Raw genomic sequence first — 22,358 nt, forward strand, 5'->3', positions numbered from 1 at the left:
TGTGAGGGCAAAATAAATTGCTATTTTTATATCCTTATTATTTTGGGCTCTTATTCATAGCCTATTATATATTTTAAAAATTGGATAGTGTCCTACTAAGGAAAGATTCTAGCAGATGTCATTTCCAGTTAAGATCCAAGTACTGATATGTATAATTGCAATAGAAATTTTTAAGAAAAAGCATTATGTAGTCAAGATCTTTTTACGTGAAGACCAAAAGACAATGAACTTTTGTGCATATTTTATCCTTTATGATTTATTTTCTTTTTCAAGTTCCCCTTTAATATTTCTACCTAGTGAAATCAAACTTACATAACTCAGTACCAAAAAAATCTGACTTCCAACTCCCAGCACCCTGTGATTTTTGCTGAGTGCTTGATCTGGCAACAGAACTTGTTCTTCCTGAGGATGGACAGGCTGGATGAGTTGGGAGAAGTAACACGCATACCCCCAACTCAGCAGCAGCCCTGAGCCAATGACTGAAAGGAGACCATTTATAAATACTGCAGCTGCTTTGCCCTACCATGTGGATTAACTTAAAGGCATTTGTTCTACGCTGGTTTCTAGAGTTTCCCACCAGGATTGAGATCCAGTTATCTAGAGTGGTAACCAGCTTGATAGCATATCCTTTATTGGCTGCTTGTTGTTGTTGTTTCTGCCTCACTTCTCTATTCTTCTACCAGTGTTTTCTGTGTTCATATCCTAAATACATGATATACGCACACATCCTTATTTCAGGGACTGCTTTTAGGGCATTGGAACCAAGAAATAATATTTGCATATGGTGTGAGTGGCAGTAAAAACACAATATAAACACGGACATGACATAATTGCAAAGTAGGCCTAGAGTATCTTTCCCCTTCCTTACTTTCCAGTCCTCAGTAGTAGAACAGAGCAAGGCTTTAATACACCCCTATAAAAACTGGTTAGTAAAAAATGTGCTTGGAAAATATAATCCTAAAACACTGGGAAGAGTATATTCCCACATCCTTTAAATAATTCAGTTGAATTAGCTCAGGGTGAAAGCAAGCTACATTAATTTCTTTAAGAAGAGTATAAACAGGAATCATTGTGCCTATTATTTCCCTCCAATATCTACAAAGTGTCCAAGTACATTGTAAATATTTGTTGAGTAAAAATATGGTAGGGGGGAATTGGAGTAAATTTAGCAGATCTGTTGGTCAAACATACCATTAGGGATAGAAAGGCAAACCACTGAGTTGGAGAAGTACATATTAGCAATACATAGCCCATAAAGGACTTCAATTCAGAGTATGCAAAAAAACAAAATCAAATATAAAAGCACAACCCCACAGAAAAAATGGTGAAAATTTTCTTCATATGTTATATCTCATTGGCTAATAAACATGTGACAATGTGCTCAGCTTCATTAGTTGTCAGAATAATGTAAATTAAAAGCATTATGCAATGCCATGTCTTCTAACTAGATTGGTTTAAAATGAAAAGAGAAACACAATGCCAAGTATTGAGGAAGATGTGAAGCAGTTGGAATTCTAATATACTCCTGCCAGAAGGATAAACTGGTACAGCTGGTTTGGAAAAACTCTCTGGCAATATCTACCAAAGCTCAACATACATATTCCCTGTGACTCAACAGCTCCACTCTTGAGTATATAACTGACTGAAGTGCATACACATGCTCATCCAAGGACAGGAGTCAAAATATACATAGCAACAATGCTGATAATAAGCCCAAACTTGGAACAACCCAGATGCCTATCCACAGAGGCTTGAAAACATAAATTGGGGTACAGTCAATGGATTATTCTGCGGCAATAAAAATGAGTGAATTATAATTGCATATACTACATGCATGACTCACAAATATAATATTTGAATGAAAAAATGAAAAAATCTCAATATAAAAGAATGCAGACTGTATGATTCCAAATATGTATAGTTCAGAAACAGGCACAATTATTTTATGCTGCTAGAAGCCAGGATGGTAGTTATTCTTGGGGGACATACTAATTTTAAGGGGGCAGGAGGGGGACTTCTTCAGAGGTGCTAGCTGTCTCAGTTGTCCTACGATCATCCACTAGTTTGGAAATTTACTGGAAGGACTGTATGACTCAACATAAAGTTATAGTCATGGTTTAAGATTTATTCCAGCAAAGGCTACAGTACATATAGGCAAAATACATATTGGCAAAGACTGGAGAAAAAAATACATATAGACAAAGGCTAGAGAGGTCAAATGGACTTTCTTGAATGTCCTCTGTAGGGAATGCATGAGTGCATCTCCTTCTCCAGTTGTGAAGTACAAGGACATTTATGAGACTCTCATGTCCGGGAAAGATGGCTTGCATGTTAGGGTCCAAAGTTCTTAAATAGAGTTGGTCATATCCCTGTCAAATGACTAACTATGGAGCAAACCCTAAATCATCCCTGCAGTGCTTAGTATTAAGCACTATACTTCTACTATACTTCTGGGGGCTGGGCAACAAGTTCTTCCTTGAATGGGGAGGTAGCTGACACATCACACATCCACCTCATCAAATTTGTGCTTTGGAATCACTCAGGGCCTTCAGAGACTTAGCCTTCACTCTGAATTGGTAGACATGAAATAAAACCAGTCACTTATTTTAAATAAGCTTCTCAGGTGATTTGATGCATGGAAGTTTGTCATTATTCTTTTAGAAAGTCATTCAAAACCCTCGAGTAAAGACTCTGGGCCAGGCCTACCATGTCCTTTGCTTGTAGGGTGTCTCTCCTGCCTCAAAGTATCTTCCTCATGACAACACTATGAAAAAACCAGAGCTGAAGTCTTTATTTTTCAGGAAAGGAAACTCGTTTAGAAAGTTTAAGTGACATGCTCAAGGTCAAGTAGCTGCTAAATATCACCGAGGCTCAAATTCATCCATTCTCCAAGCTTCCCCATCCCATCTCTCTCCTTCTCTCTTTTTATCTTTACTTGATCTCCTTCTCTCTCATACATTTAAACTTCACTTGTGTATAACTTATTTTTCTTAAAATGAAATGAATGCCCTCATTATCCTTAGAAACTTTTCTAATGTTATATTAGTGGCCCTTCTTATAAAAATGAAAGCATGTCCCTGTCATGGCAATAATAGATTTCCCCCTACAGTTTATTCAGCATAGATGGTCACATGGTGCCGACTTTGATCTTGGCAATAGCTTTTCCTTTAACTCACAAAACCAGATACTGAAAAGAAACTGCAACGCTCTCTCATCTGTTTGCTCTGAATAAATCCCTCCTAGATCTTTACAAGACAGAATCGGGTTTTCCAGAAAAAGGAGAGCCTATTAAATTCTCCTCCAACAGGCAACATAGGCTTTAGGTGGCATCAGCAAGGATGTGTCTTAAATAAAAAAGCAAGTTAAAATGAAGATGGGGTGGGTTTAGTGGGCAAAGAACCTGGTTTTGTTTTTGGTGGATTTTTGTGTTTTTGTTTATTTATTTGTTTGTTTGTTTGTTTATTTTGACACAAGCACGTGGTGCCTCCTTCAAATCTCTGATCAACTCTCTGCTCCTGTCTAAACCACTAGGTCTGTGCAACACAAAGAAAGGTGGTCAATAATCCCTCCAAAAGAACCTATGCTGCTCTTTACACTGACAACTTTGCTAAATGGCAAGCGAGTTTATAATCTTTTCTCACCTAGAATGGCCCAGGGACCATGACTAAGTTCCTGTAGATTGCTGTAGATATGCTTCTGGTTGATGAGATTGTACTTTATTTTCAACCCTTGCACTCTTCAACCTCAGTACTAAACAATGGTTTATAAAGGCATTAAGGGATAGCCTTTATATCGTGCTGTTGATGACAATGTTTCTCTTACAGAAAACAAACAAACAAACAAAACCCAGGCATTGATATTCATTGGCATGCTAGGATTTTAGCAAGATGGAAGCAATTATGCACACTTGTGTATGAGCAATTTACACAAGCAAAGGCCTTAATTACTTGGCTGTCAGGCTTTGTACTTTCTGAGTATATATAATATATAAGCAGTGAATATTTTAATTTTCCAAAATCTGGCATCTCATTCAGAATTTGTAAACTTGTTCTGAAGTGAAGTTCGACCTAAATCATTCAAAGGGACTTCATACAAATTTCACTGAAACCCATGACCTTAAACGGTACACGGGTTTCCCTTTCAGAAAGAGGATAGCGCTCACTAAATTGAATAAAGTAATTTACTGTTGCTTAAGGCCACTGGCACCTACAGCTCAATCCCACAGAACTTCAGCTATACGTTTTCACCAATAAAAATCCATTTTTTCTCCACTGATGTACAATCCCATCATTATTATAAATGAAATTCCCACATAGATTTGGGTTTATTTCTGAACTCTTCTGTTGATGTCTATTTCATGTGCTTATCCCAAAATGTTTTCATTTGTGTTTCCTTCAGGCCAGAAAAAAAGAAAAAAGGTCTCTGAGTATTTGTCAATGCAGACTTCTCTTGTAGAATCATGCTCCGTGTGTTTTCTCTCACTCTATTCCTGCTTTTCTTCACACATCTCTCCAGCCACTGCTTTTATTTTGTAGCCACTTTGTCCATCTACTGCTCCCACACTGGTGTTTGCCTGAGATCAATTCTTTGACCATTCTCACTCAATATAGTTTTCTCAGCTGTGTCTCTCTTTTGAGCTGATACCCAAACCAGTGTGTCATCTGCCCTTCCTCTTGGAGCCTCAGATTTATTCTTCTTACAGACTACTTGACTTTGCCAAGTCCTGGGGGGTTCTTAGTCTCTTCAGTCTCAACACATCTAAAAAGTCAAGCCACATATCTTCTGCTCCAAACCCATTCTTTGTGTTTCATTAACTATCTCAGCCAAGAGTACCACCATCCAGGAATTTATCCCAGTCAATTGCCTGGAAACCATCTCAATTACTTGTTAGCCCTTATCACCTACATCCATTTGGATACAACATCCTTCTGCTTCTACTTTTTTAGTGTTTATTGGGTCTCTTTCCTTGTTCCCACTCTTACTTCCACAGGGCCATATTTGAGCCTTTGATTATTCCTCTCAGAAGCTATACCAATGACTCCCTACAGAGTCTTGCTCTGTTCCAAGGCATTGCTGTGAGAATGGTATTTTAAAGATGCCAACATAATTAGGTCATCTGTTTTGTTTTATTTTGTTTTTATTGTGGTAAAAGATACGCAACATAAAATTTACCATTTTATTCATTTTTAAGTGTTGCAGTTCAGTGGCATTAAGTACATTTATCTTCTTTTGCAACCATAACCACTCTCCACATCTGGAAATTTTTTCTTATCTCAAACTGGAACTCTGTATTCATTAAATAATAGCTACACCCCTCCTTCCCACTGCTGCCTGTTCCTTCTCTCAGCCCTAGTGAACACTGTTCTATTTTCTGTTTCTATGAATTTATTTTCCTCATATAAGTGGAAGCACATACTTTTTGTGCTTTTGTGTTCGGTTTACTTGCAGTGTCTTCAAAGTTCACCTGTATTGTAGCACATACCCATATTTCATTCTTTTTAAGGAATAGTATTCTATTGTGAGTATATATCATATTCTGTTTTCTCATTCATCTGTCAATGGATGTTTATTTTCCATCTCTTGATTATTGTAAACAATGCTGTTGGGATTATTGGTATAAACATATCTGATTAAGTCCCTGTTTTCAATTCTTTGGGCATATACCCAGAAGTGGAATTGCCAAGTCCTATAGTAATTTGATGTTTAATTTTCTGAAGAACTGCCATACTGATTTCCACAGTGGTTATACCATTTTACATTCATATCATTAGTTCACAAAGGTTCCAATTTCTCCATGTCCTTGCCAACACATGTTTCTGTATTTTTTTACACACTTATTTATTTATTTATTGCTATCCTAATGGGTGTGAGGTAGCATTTCACTCTGGTTTGGACTGTGATATTGAGCGTCTTTTCATGTATTTGTCGGCCATCTGTATATCTTCTTTGGACAAATCTATTCAAGTCCTTCATTTTTAAGTTGGGTTGTTTGGTTTTTGTTGTTGAGTTTCAGGGGTTCTTATATATTCTGCATAGTAATCTTTAACATATGTATATGCAAATATTTTCTCCTGTTCCATGGGTTACCTTTTACTCTGTTGATCATGTCCCTTGCATAGATGATTTTAACTTTGATGGAGTCTCACTGACTTTTCTTTTGTTATCTGTGTTTTTGGTGTCATATGTAAGAAATCAGTGCCATATTGAACCTCATGATAATTTTTCCCCATGTTTTCCTGTAAAAGTTTTATAGTTTTTAGCTCTTATATAGATTTTTGACCCATTTTAAGATTAATTTCTGTATATGGTATAAGGTAAGTGTCCAACTTCATTCTTTTGTGAGTGGATGGATATCCATCCAGTCTCCCTAATACCATTTGAAAAGATTGTTCTTACTTCATTAAATGGTATTGGCAACCATGCCAAAAATCATTTGACCTTATATGTGAGGGTTTATTTCTGGGCTCTCTATTCTATTCCATTGGACTTTGTATCTGTCTTTATGGGAGTACCATACTGTTTCGATTACTGCAGCTTTGTAGTAAGTTTTGAAATCAGGAAGTGTGAGTCCTCTAGCTTTGTTCTTCTTTTATAAGATTGTTTTGGTCGTTTGGGTCCTCCATGAGATTCCATATGAAATTAAGGATAAATTTTAGTTTTTGTCTCAGGGGAATAGTGGCCTTGTAAAATAAGTTAGGGATTATTTTCTCCTCTTCCATTTTCTAAAGGAGATTGTGTGAAAGAGGTATTAATTCATTTTCCTATGTTTGGTAAGTTTCTCCAATGAAACATCTGGGTCTGGAGATTTCTTTCAGAAGTTTTTAATTATGAATTCAATTTTTATTGATGATTACATTAATAAAATATTAATTTTTTAGGACTATTCTGATTAGGTATTTCATCGCAGTTGAGTTTTTGTTAGTGTGTGGTATTGAGACATTGTCCATTTCTTTTAAGTTGTTGAATATATGAGTAATAAAGATGTTTGAAGTATTTGTTATCCTTTTAATGGCTATAAAATCTATAGTTATTGTAGAGGCCACATAAGGCAAACAGGCTTGAGTGATAGACTATAGAAAGGCCCACTGTGACCACCTGGCTGAATACAGACAGGCTCATCAGGCAACCCACCTGAAACTATCCATAGATCCTAACTAGCCAATGGGCTACTAACTAACCAACAACTAGGCACAGTTACCTAAAAGGGAAAGTTCCATATGTTGCCATACCTCTTCATTTTCCCCTTTGAAAAAAGCCCCACCCACTGCTTCAGGCTCTCCCTGAGAGAGCAGACAGCCTCTCCCCTTTGGCCCTGCCCACTGTTCTCTTGTGGTGTATGTAACAAACTTCTATCTCCTTTGTTCTGCCTCAGGTAATCCTTTCAGTGACCATATCACCAGCCTCCACAGGATCTTTGCCCTACATTTGAGTCCCGCATCCCATGGGGAGACACACCCCATTTAGGACACCACAGTCATATTCCCTATTTTATTCCCAATACTGGTGATTTGTGTTTTCCCTTTGTTTTTTGTCTAAATGAATCATTTTAATCCAAGCTGATTTTAATGATCTATTTTCATTCAATTTGTATATTTTGTAATGTTTTAGTATGTCATAGAAAGGCATTATTTTTTGAAATTTTGAAAATAATGATTTATTTTAAATATATATACAGTCATTAAAAATTTCAAGTCATTCTGAAAAATGTAGAGAAGAGAGTAAATAATCAACCAAAATCTTTCCATCAGAAGTATCCCTTGGTTTATAATATTCTAAAAATCTTCCTCTAAAGAGAAAAATAAAAGTATAAGTTTATAATGAAAATAAACTGAAAGGTATACTTTTTGATATATGGGTTGTACCACTCATGTTATTTTAAAACTGAATTATATTTAATTTTACTAAAATTAAATTTAAAAATAAAAGGAAAAGAAATGAAAATGTTCCTGCAATGTTTTCTAAACTTCAGAAAAAATGTTAATTTCACAGAAATAAAAAGTTGTTTTCATAAGAGAAATGAGTTTCTAAACTCTTTCTTTAAAGTAAAGGGAAAAAGACTGTGAAAAAACACAATGAGATCAGAGGTGGGATTTTGTAAGAAAGATATGTATATCTTACATATATATATATATCAGGTGTATATGCAACATGTAAACTATGTGCTTCAATATTAATAATATTCATTGACCTCTTGCTGAGGAAAATGAGGAAACCATTGTACGTAAACCTTCTCATAATTCCCCTCTTTTTATCTGCAGAATTTAGTACATTACACAAAAACATTTATATTGTCAAGGTTTATAAAATTTGTTTTGTTTTAAAACTCCCAAACACATAGATTTTAGTCTCAATTTTATTTAAAAATAGATATAATCATCATTATCACATGTGACCATGGCTTCACCATTCTTAATATTTGTTTTTTAAATTTATCTCTTGGTTGGGTGAATGCCATGGTCAAACAGAATTTGTTTTTAAAGGTTTAAGTGTGCTATATACCCTGATTTGTTCTTTGTGTGAGAACAGTTAATTGCTGTCTTGAAAAGCTGAAGAACAGCCTGGCTCGGCAAAACAGACATCCTTGGGTCACTGTTTCTTTCTCTCAGAACATTCCCCTAGGCATTGTATGATGCCATGAGGCAATCTAAATGCAGCCTGATTTTCTTTTCTTGTATGTAAATTGCCTTTTCTGCCTGGATGCACCAAAGATTATTTGTCTTTGAAATTGTATACCTTCAGTAGAATATATTTCAACTGTGTCCTTTTGTTCAGAAGATTTAAGACTCTATTTCAAGAAATTAGCTTCTATCATATCTTTGATTAATTTTTCAGTTCCATTTTATTCTCCTTTTCTTTTCCTGGGTTTTTACAGCACAGCACAGTGGTTGGTATGCTGATAAATGAAAACAAACAAAAACCTCTGATATGTACTGTTTGTCAGTTTATGTGCTGTAAAAATTCCCACAATGGTTGATTTCAAGCTACCAATGTTGATACCAAAAATGGAATTAGGAGCTCTTGCAAACTGGTGCAAGCCCTTATATGTACATGTGTTGGATCTCCTTTGTTTGACTTCCATATGATTTTCCTACAATTGGTTTTATACCTTTTTTTAATTTTTTTTTTTTGAAGCTAAGTTTCATCATTGGGTTTCAGTTGTGTTTAGTCTTATTTCCTATGCTTTTACCTTTAGAGCTATTTAATGACTTCTCTCCCCACTCCTGCTCTAAAACTCTACCAGAGTCTCTTTCATTTCTGGTCACATTGTTTCTTCTTTAAGTCCTTATATTTCTTTAAAAAATTTTTTTGGGGGTCAGATCATATAATCTTTAACTTTTTAGAACTTTGGAGAAATTTTCACCTGATCTTTTGTTCTGTTTCCTGGGGGGTAATTCTCCTTCAGGTGAATTTTTCTCTTATACTTTTTGTTTATTTTCCTTGAAACATTCTGTTTCCGCTCTGGGTTCTGCACTTTTCTTGTTTTCTGAGCAAGTGACCTGTTTCTTTCTGGAGTCCATGCTGGTTCCTTCATAATTGTGATTAATCTTTGAGGGATTCTAGCTATTTGCTAATGAATAGTATGGATGAAGGGGAAGTAAGCTGGAGTAGTCTGAACCTTGACTCTAGGGTGTGGTCTTAAATGGCCCTTTCAAACAATCTACCAAATTCTTTATCCCTCATGTACCTCTTTTCACTGCTTTGTGTGTGTGTGTGTGTGTGTGTGTGTGTATTAATAAGGTTGGTTGAGATTATTTTCTCATGAAATATTCACTACTATGTTGCTTTATTATGTTAGAAAATACATACTTCTAGTACTATTTAACTGCTGTCTCCCCCTCCCAAATTAAAAAGCACAAATACAGAATTTGGCAGTGGATAAAATCATGTCTTAAATGTTAGCTTAAGAGATCATAATTAATCATTTCACATACAAAAAAATATATGGAGCCAGATAACTAAATAGAAAAATGTACTCCTGGGGTGCCTGGGTGGCTCAGTCAGTTAAGTGTCTGATTCTTTTTTTTTTTTTTTTTTTTTTTTTTTTATTGGTGTTCAATTTACTAACATACAGAATAACACCCAGTGCCCGTCACCCATGCACTCCCACCCCCCGCCCTCCTCCCCTTCTACCACCCCTAGTTCGTTTCCCAGAGTTAGCAGTCTTTATGTTCTGTCTCCCTTTCTGATATTTCCCACACATTTCTTCTCCCTTCCCTCATCTTCCCTTTCACTATTATTTATATTCCCCAAATGAATGAGAACATATAATGTTTGTCCTTCTCCGACTGACTTACTTCACTCAGCATAATACCCTCCAGTTCCATCCACGTTGAAGCAAATGGTGGGTATTTGTCATTTCTAATAGCTGAGTAATATTCCATTGTATACATAAACCACATCTTCTTTATCCATTCATCTTTCGTTGGACACCGAGGCTCCTTCCACAGTTTGGCTATCGTGGCCATTGCTGCTAGAAACATCGGGGTGCAGGTGTCCCAGCGTTTCATTGCATTTGTATCTTTGGGGTAAATCCCCAACAGTGCAATTGCTGGGTCGTAGGGCAGGTATATTTTTAACTGTTTGAGGAACCTCCACACAGTTTTCCACAGTGGCTGCACCAGTTCACATTCCCACCAACAGTGTAAGAGGGTTCCCTTTTCTCCACATCCTCTCCAACATTTGTTGTTTCCTGCCTTGTTAATTTTTCCCATTCTCACTGGTGTGAGGTGGTATCTCATTGTGGTTTTGATTTGTATTTCCCTGATGGCAAGTGATGCAGAGCATTTTCTCATGTGCATGTTGGCCATGTCTATGTCTTCTTCTGTGAGATTTCTGTTCATGTCTTTTGCCCATTTCATGATTGGATTGTTTGTTTCTTTGGTGTTGAGTTTAATAAGTTCTTTATAGATCTTGGAAACTAGCCCTTTATCTGATATGTCATTTGCAAATATCTTCTCCCATTCTGTAGGTTGTCTTTGAGTTTTGTTGACTGTATCCTTTGCTGTGCAAAAGCTTCTTATCTTGATGAAGTCCCAATAGTTCATTTTTGCTTTTGTTTCTTTTGCCTTCGTGGATGTATCTTGCAAGAAGTTACTATGGCCGAGTTCAAAAAGGGTGTTGCCTGTGTTCTTCTCTAGGATTTTGATGGAATCTTGTCTCACATTTAGATCTTTCATCCATTTTGAGTTTATCTTTGTGTATGGTGAAAGAGAGTGGTCTAGTTTCATTCTTCTGCATGTGGATGTCCAATTTTCCCAGCACCATTTATTGAAGAGACTGTCTTTCTTCCAATGGATAGTCTTTCCTCCTTTATCGAATATTAGTTGCCCATAAAGTTCAGGGTCCACTTCTGGATTCTCTATTCTGTTCCACTGATCTATGTGTCTGTTTTTGTGCCAGTACCACACTGTCTTGATGACCACAGCTTTGTAGTACAACCTGAAATCTGGCATTGTGATGCCCCCAGATATGGTTTTCTTTTTTAAAATTCCCCTGGCTATTCGGGGTCTTTTCTGATTCCACACAAATCTTAAAATAATTTGTTCTAACTCTCTGAAGAAAGTCCATGGTATTTTGATAGGGATTGCATTAAACGTGTATATTGCCCTGGGTAACATTGACATTTTCACAATATTAATTCTGCCAATCCATGAGCATGGAATATTTTTCCATCTCTTTGTGTCTTCCTCAATTTCTTTCAGAAGTGTTCTATAGTTTTGAGGGTATAGATCCTTTACATCTTTGGTGAGGTTTATTCCTAGGTATCTTATGCTTTTGGGTGCAATTGTAAATGGGATTGACTCCTTAATTTCTCTTTCTTCAGTCTCATTGTTAGTGTATAGAAATGCCACTGACTTCTGGGCATTGATTTTGTATCCTGCCACGCTACCGAATTGCTGTATGAGTTCTAGCAATCTTGGGGTGGAGACTTTTGGGTTTTCTATGTAGAGTATCATGTCATCGGCGAAGAGGGAGAGTTTGACTTCTTCTTTGCCAATTTGAATGCCTTTAATGTCTTTTTGTTGTCTGATTGCTGAGGCTAGGACTTCCAGTACTATGTTGAATAGCAGTGGTGAGAGTGGACATCCCTGTCTTGTTCCTGATCTTAGGGGAAAGGCTCCCAGTGCTTCCCCATTGAGAATGATATTTGCTGTGGGCTTTTCATAGATGGCTTTTAAGATGTCGAGGAATGTTCCCTCTATCCCTACACTCTGAAGAGTTTTGATCAGGAATGGATGCTGTATTTTGTCAAATGCTTTCTCTGCATCCAATGAGAGGATCATATGGTTCTTTGTTTTTCTCTTGCTGATATGATGAATCACATTGATTGTTTTACGGGTGTTGAACCAGCCTTGTGTCCCAGGGATAAATCCTACTTGGTCATGGTGAATAATTTTCTTAATGTACTGTTGGATCCTATTGGCCAGTATCTTGTTGAGAATTTTTGCATCCATGTTCATCAGGGATATTGGTCTGTAATTCTCCTTTTTGGCGGGGTCTTTGTCTGGCTTTGGAATTAAGGTGATGCTGGCTTCATAGAACGAATTTGGAAGTACTCCATCTCTTTCTATCTTTCCAAACAGCTTTAGGAGAATAGGTATGATTTCTTCTTTAAACGTTTGATAAAATTCTCCTGGGAAGCCATCTGGCCCTGGACTCTTGTGTCTTGGGAGGTTTTTGATGACTGCTTCAATTTCCTCCCTGGTTATTGGCCTGTTCAGGTTTTCTATTTCTTCCTGTTCCAGTTTTGGTAGTTTGTGGCTTTCCAGAAATGCGTCCATTTCTTCTAGATTGCCTAATTTATTGGCGTATAGCTGTTCATAATATGTTTTTAAAATCGTTTGTATTTCCTTGGTGTTGGTAGTGATCTCTCCTTTCTCATTCATGATTTTATTAATTTGAGTCTTCTCTCTCTTCTTTTTAATAAGGCTGGCTAATGGTTTATCTATCTTATTAATTCTTTCAAAGAACCAACTCCTGGTTCTGTTGATCTGTTCCACAGTTCTTCTGGTCTCGATTTCGTTGAGTTCTGCTCGAATCTTTATTAGCTCCCTTCTTCTCTTGGGTGTAGGATCTATTTGCTGTTTTTTCTCTAGCTCCTTTATGTGTAAGGTTAGCTTTTGTATTTGAGTTCTTTCCAGTTTTTGAATGGATGCTTGTATTGCGATGTATTTCCCCCTTAGGACTGCTTTTGCTGCATCCCAAAGATTTTGAACGGTTGTATCTTCATTCTCATTAGTTTCCATGAATCTTTTAAATTCTTCCTTAATTTCCTGGTTGACCCTTTTATCTTTTAGCAGGATGGTCCTTAACCTCCATGTGTTTGAGGTCCTTCCAAACTTCTTGTTGTGATTTAGTTCTAATTTCAAGGCATTATGGTCCGAGAATATGCAGGGGACAATCCCAATCTTTTGGTATCGGTTCAGACCCGATTTGTGACCCAATATGTGGTCTATTCTGGAGAAAGTTCCATGTGCGCTTGAGAAGAATGTGTATTCAGTTGAGTTTGGATGTAAAGTTCTGTAGATATCTGTGAAATCCATCTGGTCCAGTGTATCATTTAAAGCTCTCGTTTCTTTGGAGATGTTTTGCTTAGAAGACCTATCGAGTATAGAAAGAGCTAGATTGAAGTCACCAAGTATAAGTGTATTATTATCTAAGTATTTCTTCACTTTGGTTAATAATTGATTTATATATTTGGCAGCTCCCACATTCGGAGCATATATATTGAGGATTGTTAAGTCCTCTTGTTGAATAGATCCTTTAAGTATGATATAGTGTCCCTCTTCATCTCTCACTACAGTCTTTGGGGTAAATTTTAGTTTATCTGATATAAGGATGGCTACCCCTGCTTTCTTTTGAGGACCATTCGAATGGTAAATGGTTCTCCAACCTTTTATTTTCAGGCTGTAGGTGTCCTTCTGTCTAAAATGAGTCTCTTGTAGACAGCAAATAGATGGGTCCTGCTTTTTTATCCAGTCTGAAACCCTGCGCCTTTTGATGGGGTCATTAAGCCCGTTCACATTCAGAGTTACTATTGAGAGATATGAGTTTAGTGTCATCATGATATCTATTCAGTCTTTGTTTTTGTGGACTGTTCCACTGAACTTCTTCTTAAAGGGGAATTTTAAGAGGCCCCCTTAAAATTTCTTGCAGAGCTGGTTTGGAGGTCACATATTCTTTTAGTTGCTGCCTGTCTTGGAAGCTCTTTATCTCTCCTTCCATTTTGAATGAGAGCCTTGCTGGATAAAGTATTCTTGGTTGCATGTTCTTTTCATTTAGGACCCTGAATATATCCTGCCAGCCCTTTCTGGCCTGCCAGGTCTCTGTGGAGAGGTCTGCTGTTACCCTAATACTCCTCCCCATAAAAGTCAGGGATTTCTTGTCTCTTGCTGCTTTAAGGATCTTCTCCTTATCTTTGGAATTTGCAAGCTTCACAATTAAATGTCGAGGTGTTGAACGGTTTTTATTGATTTTAGGGGGGGATCTCTCTATTTCCTGGATCTGAATGCCTGTTTCCCTTCCCAGATTAGGAAAGTTTTCAGCTAGAATTTGTTCAAATACATATTCTGGCCCTCTGTCCCTTTCGGCGCCCTCGGGAACCCCAATTAAACGTAGGTTTTTCTTCCTCAGGCTGTCGTTTATTTCCCTTAATCTATCTTCATGGTCTTTTAATTGTTTGTCTCTTTTTTCCTCAGTTTCCCTCTTTGCTGTCAACTTGTCTTCTAGGTCACTCACTCGTTCTTCCACCTCGTTAACCCTCGTCGTTAGGACTTCTAGTTTGGATTGCATCTCATTCAATTGGTTTTTAATTTCTGCCTGATTAGCTCTAAATTCTGCAGTCATGAAGTCTCTTGAGTCCTTTATACTTTTTTCTAGAGCCACCAGTAGCTGTATAATAGTGCTTCTGAATTGGCTTTCTGACATTGAATTGTAATCCAGATTTTGTAACTCTGTGGGAGAGAGGACTGTTTCTGATTCTTTCTTTTGAGGTGAGGTTTTCCTTCTAGTCATTTTGCTCAGTGCAGAGTGGCCAAAAGCAAGTTGTATTGGGAAAAAGAGAAAAAGAGAGGAGAGAAAGAAGGAAAGAAAAGAGAAAGAGAAAAAAAAAGGGAAGAAAAAGAAAAAAAAACGAAAAAAAAAAAAGAAGAAAGAGAAAGAAAAAGAAAGGAGAAAAAAAGGGGGTGGGGGAAGGAAACAAATCAAAAAGCAAAACAAAACAAAAACAAAAACAAAAACAAAAACAAACAAACAAAAAAAAGAACCACCGGGGAGTATCTTCTGATTCTGTGTTCTTTAAGTCCCTTGGCTTCTCCTGGAAGTTGTCCGTCTAGCTGGTGTTCTGGGGGAGGGGCCTGTTGTGCTGATTTTCAGGTGTTAGCAGTTGGGGGAGCTGCTGTGCCCCTGCCTGGTGCAAGGCTCAGTGGGGGTTGTTCACCCCGTGAGGCCGCAGGAGGAACAGCCCCAGTGGCGGGGCAGCTCTGGAAACCTGGATTCAGCTCCGGCAGGAACTCCGTCTGCAGGGCCTGGAGGCTCCGGGCGGGGCCGCTGATGTGCTCAGCTGGGGCAGGAGCGTCCTCGCTGTCCTGGGCCCTCCCGGCCTCTGCCTGTCCCGGGGGAGGCGGGATCCTGGGCTGTGTCCCGGCGCCCAGTGCTCCGGAGCCTGCGCTGGTGGATTCGCGCTCCCGGGCCGCGCAACCCCCTCCGCGGAGCCGCCGTCCGAGCCCCTCCGAGCTGCTCCTGGAACCGCGCAGCCCCCTCTGCACGGAGCCTCTTCCTCTGCCCGAGCCCCTCCGAGCTGCTCCCGGGGCCGCGCAGCCCCCTCCGCGGAGCCGCCGCCCGAGCCCCTTCAGCTGCTCCGGGTCCCGCCGGGTCCCGCCGTGCGCGCTGCAGCCCTTAGGGAGCTCGGCGCACTCTCCTGGGCGCGCAGTTGCTGTTACTGTCCCCGGGAGCCCGAGGGCCTCCTCGCCCTCCTGGTCCTGCTCCAACTCCCCACGAGCCCCTTTCCGCCCGGGAAGGTCGGTGCAGCTGCTGCGTCTCCGGGACGGGGCTCTCCTGTCCTGGGGACACTCGCCCCGGCCTCAGCCCGGCTCCTCGCGGGGCCCCTCCCCCTTGGAGGCCTTTGTTCCTTTATTCCTTTTCCCCCGTCTTCCTACCTTGATAGAAGCGCGAACTCTTCTCACTGTAGCATTCCAGCTGGTCTCTCTTTGAATCTCAGGCCGAATTCATAGATTTTCAGGATAATTTGAAGGTTTTCTAGGTAGTTTGGTGGAGACAGGTGATTTGGAGACCCTGCTCCTCCGCCATCTTGCTCCTCCCCCAAGTGTCTGATTCTTGATTTTGGCTCATGTAATGATCTCATGAGTCAAAGGACTGAGCTCAGAATCTGGATCTGTGTTCAGTGTGGAGTCTGCTTGATATTCTCTCTACCTCTGCTTCTCCTGCTGGCAATCACACTTTCTCTCTCTCTGTCTCTCTCAAATAAATACATCTTAAAAAAGAGAGAGAAAGAAAGAAAATGTACTCTTTTTGGAGCTTCCTGAGTGAAATCTGAAACTGGTCCCCAGGCACAGAGGGCAAGGGGAGAATGAAGAAAGAGGCCACTCCAGATTAGTAGGTGACGATTTTAATAAGCAAGGGAATCTATATGTGAGGCTTGTCTTAGGTGGTGCAACATGAGCGGCTCTTCACACCTACTCACCAGAATCTTAGAAGTTTACAGAGGCCTTAACTGGGTTAGGTCACATATTCAGCAGGTGGACCTGAGAATACATTACCCTCTAAGGTTGTGTCCTTGAAACTGGCTCCTACGGTGGGAATGGTGGGCCAAATGTACATTGCCAGGACAGGGGAGAGTGTGAGGAGAGGTGAGACCTGATTGCCCAGGTCCAGATTGTGGGTCAACCAAAAGTTACATCCTCTCAATGACCAACTCCAACAACTCACAATTGCTGATCATAGGTTATTTTCCAAATTTTAAATCTCTGAGTAAAGTTTTTTAATCCCTCTGACAAATTGGTGCAGTTCTACTTTGTGTATTCAAAAGTGCCATATTTGATGAATACATTAGTGTGGTGGACAAAGTGACGTTCTACCCAGATCTCCCTTAAGTGAAGGACCTGTTACTCTAGCTGCAGGGACAACTGCTGGCAGATGGCTTTCAGATGTTCTTTTCTTCAGGGACTGCCTTAGCTTAAGAGAGCTGCCTCATTTCAAGTTCATGCCTATTCCAATACAGCCAAATGATTAATGTTAGTGTATAAAGGACTAGACAACTCGAATCAACTCGAGACAACTAAAGGATGATCCTTGCTCCAGAGCTCCCTGGAGGGCTGGCCAAGACTGCCATTGGCCCACACATGTTAGTTCTTAATCAACACCCTGCCTGCTAAACTCTTAAGACATGATATTATATGAAAAGAACCCTCCTAGGACTTAATGCAATGCAGTGTGTGCAGAAATAGCATTATTATTCATTTATAAAGTTTATCTTGCCTAACTCCTAAATGAATTTGAGGCAAATAACAATAATCATAGTATTAAACTGGTTGAAACAGCCACACAAATGCAAACTTTATGTTTAACAAGTAAGACTTCTTCCCTGTGATTAAAGTTCAGTATTTCAAAGCAAAATTCTAATTGAATACCAATCACAAATGAACAAACCTCTATAAAGATATTTTCTAGCTCTTGCATCTGTGCAAGCACACATACAAGAAGGTCACAAAAAATAGAAAATATTTATGCAAATAATGATGGGAGGGGGGTGGTGGTGGTGGGGGTAGAGTTAGGGCTATGTGTGTGGCTTAGAGAATAAAGAGGTAGACTTAGAGACTCCTATATTCCTTTAAACAGAAAAACAAGGCATGATTTACCAGGACATATTTTACTTTTATACACAGGAGTATTGAGGGAGAAAAGTAATTATCCATTTATCCTATGGCTTCTGTTTTGATACCACAGCTACTACATGGAAGGTCCTGAATGAATGGAAAACAAGCAAGAGAGAAATGATAAATATTATACCATTAACTCTAAAACTGTTTAGAGTTATTGAGTATAATAGGGTATTGATGGATACAAACCCTTCTTTTTAATCTGCTATGCAGTTATGGAATCAGATACCATATCATTAGCTCACGAAAATATTGTTGGGTTAGCTAAGGACAGACAAGGGTAGAACTTCTTCATTTCCAAGGTTGGAAACTCATGACTGATTTTGTGAACGTCTTTCTCACTATGGCATGGACAGTGAATATTCTTGACAATGCCTGGAGCCTTCAGAGGCTGGGAAGAGAGTGGACAACTAGAGGATTTAATATAAACCACAAGGTATCATTGCAAGCTTCAGCCCAAACATTACTCATTCATCAGAAAGCCTTGTCATCTCTCAGTATATAAACGTCCTCGTCTTGTCACAATCTGCCAGTCTTCTTAACTGGGCTAGCCCAACCTTACCATGGCACGTGTCATAAATTCATCACTTGGATGCCCAGTCTGACTTTCTGTCCCAGGTCAGGAAAGGCAGGGGACAGCCAAGGGAGGCTGGTTTGGACTCGAGCAGAGCAGCTCATGTAGCAGCTAGTTTGCTAGCCAACCAGCAAAATGAGCATGGAGAGGTCCAGGAACTCATATTCCCCTGTCAAATTCTAAATCTGAAAGTAGCCAGTTTGTGCTGGATGCTCAGAGCCTAGCCCTAGTGTGATTTCTTCCAGGGCGGCACAGCAACCCAGTTGTGTGTGTGTACGTGTGTGTATGTGTGTGTAGAGTAGGAACCTTCCCTCACTAGCCACCACACCATCTGTAGGCAGGAGGGGCCTCTGTGGATGCCACAGACCATTTCTGGGCTGGCTTATTGAAGGATGGCCACACAGAGGTCATAGGGGGGTGTTCTCTAGATCTTGTTACTTAGCCCGCACAGGGGACCGGTGGCAACAACATCACCTGGAGGCTTATTTAGCTTGCAGAATCTGAGGCACCTGGACAGACCCAGTGACTATGAATACGCCTTTTAATGCTACGGCACGTTGAAGTTTGGGAAGCCCAGGTCCAGGTGGTAGCGAGGCGCTTAGCGGAAGGATCTGCCTCTCGGCCCCGCCTCCTCCCCCTCGGCTCTCCTCCCGGGCAAAGCCCAGCCCCGCATTGGTCCTGCACAGAATTCCTGCGAAGCCGGAGCGCGCGTGGAGGGGGGCGTGCAGGGGCTGCGCTGGCGCGGGCAGCGGCAAGCGGCTGCGTTCTCCGGCTCGGCTCCGGGCTCCGCAGCGTGGAGACCCTCCCCGACCTCCCCGACCCTCCCCTCCCCGCCTCCCCTCCCCCAGCCCCCCGCAGCTGCCGCTGCCTGCCTCCCGCCGGCTGCCGCGAAAACCCGGAGCAGCTGCGTGCGCTCGTGGAAAGTCCTCCTAGGGGCGAAGCCGGGCAGCTGGGCATGCTCAGTAGCCGGCGAGGCTTGGGTGGGGAGTAGGGAGCCGCGGCTCTGCCTCTCCCGCCTCCCTCCGGCCCGCGCCTCCTCGCCCCTACCCAGCCCGTAGTAGTTGCCGGCGTGCGCCCGCGGAGACCCGGAACGTGGCGCTCCGGGCGATGTAGCGGCGGCGGCGGGAGCGGAGAAGGCGCCGCCAGCCAGCCGCCAGGTAGGCAGGCGCGCCCGGCTGCGCGGCTCGGGTGGGACGCGGCGCGGGGAGGGGCGCTGGCGGGGATGCGCGCGGCCGGGACCCGGCGTCCGGCTTCCCCCGCGGAGGATGCGAGGCGGGCGTCTGACAGCGCGGGGTGTGCATCGCCTGGAGATGCCGGAGGCTGGGGACCGGCCGGCTGCAGGGCGGGGATCCGGGGACCGCCCCCGCCCCCGCCCGCTGCTCTCCAGCCGGGGCCCTCCGCGGGTCGCATAAAGGATAGTTCCTTTATCCGGGGGGAGAGGGCGTGGGGGGCACCCCTGGCTGCCAGCTCCGGGAGTGTCTGGCCCCCTGGACCGCTAGCGAGCGCGGCGCCGGTTCTTTGTGTGTACAGCCGCGCACGCCCGGGGGTGCCAGGGTGCCTGCTTCGCCCCACGACTGTGGCACATATTGCCAGGGCAGGGTTTCCGTATGCTGTTTGTCTCTCGGCAGGTGTGGACGGGAAGATGTGCTAGCGGAGCCTTTATGGGGCTGTGTTTTCCTTTGTTACTTGCCTCGGTGCGTGTGTATACGTATGTGTGTGTGTGCGCGTGTGTGTGCGCGCGTGGAGGGTTGTGATGGAGAGGGAACTTCGGCTCCTGGGCACGGGGGTGGGCAGAGCGTGGAAGAGGATCTTGGTTCCAAACTCTTGTCAAAATCGCGTGTGATGTTGGCCTCCCGGAGGGTAAACTTGAAAAGTCCAGAAATCCTCTGTGCCCCGTTTGGAGGAGAAGCGTGTTTGCCCTCCCGGAGCCCGTGTGTGTGTAGCTGGAGCTTGAACCATGGGACGCGAGTTAATTCAACATTAGATGTCGGTTAAGGGAATTTGAAGCATTGGGGCTGTCTGTGGTGGGTTGTTGTTGTTGTTTGTTTTTGGGTCAAATTAATAAATAGAGAAGTTGGCAGTAAGCCAGAGGAAAGTGCCATCCTTAATAGCTGGTGACAGGTTGGAAGGCTAAATACACTTTTGGGGAAATTGAGAAACCTGGCATTGCACAAGGTTCGACCGAGAAATAGCCATTGGCTCAGAGGTAACTCAAAATACCCCAGCACATCCCATTTTTCTTCTGGGGTTTGACGGTATGTACACACAGTCTCTCTCACCTGAGTCCAGATGGACAAGATAGTCTTGAAAAGCCCCTCCTACACTAGAATTTTATGAAACTTGACACCCCAGAATAACAACTCTGCCACCTTATATTTCTATATCTGTTATATTCAGCAGCACAACTCACTGAGTTAGGGAGGGAAGGTAAATTTAGAATATGCTTATATTTTTTACTTCATAATTTAAAGGATGGACATCAATTTAAAGGATGGAAAGGTTTGAGACACTTTCCTCCATACTTAGAGTATTTATTCATATGGCCTCCTAAGGTGGCAAGAAGGAGTCAGTATCATCAAAATGAAATGGGGAGTGCTTGAGGAAAATGAATTTTAGTAAATGAAAGCCATAAATGTCTAATCTGATGGTAATACCTTGACTTGGAATACATATGTGCAAAGCAGAAGCATTGCTAATGGAAGCAATAGAGTTGATGGCAAGTTTATTGATAGCATTGATCTTAGAATAAGATTTTTGTGTTCCTCTGGGAATGGGTAAAGATCGATTATACTAGGTGCCTGCAACTTGGTATTTTGTTAATAAATGTGAATTTTAATTGCAGGCATTGAAAAGAGTTTGGCAGCTCCTCTCCTTTGTCAGAGTTTGCTTCAATGCTGCAGGTGTAAGAGGCAGGTGTTCTGGGACGTGGTATCCTCTTGGTGATGAGACAGCTGAGTTTGGGCTCTGACTCCTCCGTTCCTAGCTTTGTGTTCTTGGGCAAGCTATTTAACTCTATAGAGCCTCCGTTTCTCCCATGTAAAACAGCCCCGGGAATAGAGAGACTTACCTAAATGGCTTGGTGTGTGGATTATTCGTAATAGAAACCACCAGGAAAATGGTGGTGGCCATTAGAAGAGGAAGGGAAATGGATATTTATTGAACCTATACTGTGTGCCCTGTGTTCTGTTAGTTACGCCCAAACAAGTAATCTAACTCTCTAAGCCCAATTAGTTTCCTAGGGCTGCTGTAAGAAATTGCCAAAAACCAGGTGGCTAAAAACAAAATTTGTTCTCTCCCGGTTCTGGAGGCTTGAACTCCTTTATCAAGGTGTAGACAAGGCCGTGCTCCCCCTGAGGCCTCTAGGGGAGGATCAAAGGATCAAACAAAAAAGTTTGCCATTTTCAGCCTGTGGTGGCCCCAGGTGTTCCTTGGTTTGTGATAACTTCTCTCCAGTTTCTGCCTCCATCTTCACATGGCAAAGTTCCCTTCTTAAAAGGACCCCATTCCTATGAATTTAGGGTGCATTGTAATCTAGTATGACCTCAACTTGATTATATCTGCAAAAATCCTATTTCCAAATAAGGTCACATTTATAGGTTCTGGTTAGGCATGAATTTTTGGAGGACACTATTTAGTCCAGCGCATCAACATCTCTGTGATCTGTATTTCATGACATGATTATTTCAGCATATGAATAGAAGGTCAAGATGGAGTATTAGGGGTTGTGGAAAGACTTTAAAGGTTATTGAATCCAGCTAACATGTATGGGGTTTCCCAACCTGGTAGGGAAGAGCAGCATTCGAAGGTACCAGACAAATGTCACTTATCTGGACACCCCCAGATGACCCAGGATCTCAGTCTCCTATAGGCTACCTAACCTGACACAC

General features: G+C 41.4%; 1 protein-coding gene across 1 annotated transcript in view; it reads left to right on the plus strand.

Moving 5' to 3' along the window:
- Positions 1-19,366: 19,366 nt before the first annotated feature.
- Positions 19,367-22,358, plus strand: part of PAK5 (p21 (RAC1) activated kinase 5) — a 282,738-nt gene continuing 279,746 nt past the window's right edge. Inside the window, exon 1 of the mRNA XM_077872226.1 lies at positions 19,367-19,628. The gene's annotated coding sequence lies outside the window, so the exon portion shown is untranslated. The remainder of the gene's footprint in view (positions 19,629-22,358) is intronic.

This window comes from Canis aureus, chromosome 26 (assembly GCF_053574225.1).
Source record: "Canis aureus isolate CA01 chromosome 26, VMU_Caureus_v.1.0, whole genome shotgun sequence".
NCBI lineage: Eukaryota > Metazoa > Chordata > Mammalia > Carnivora > Canidae > Canis > Canis aureus.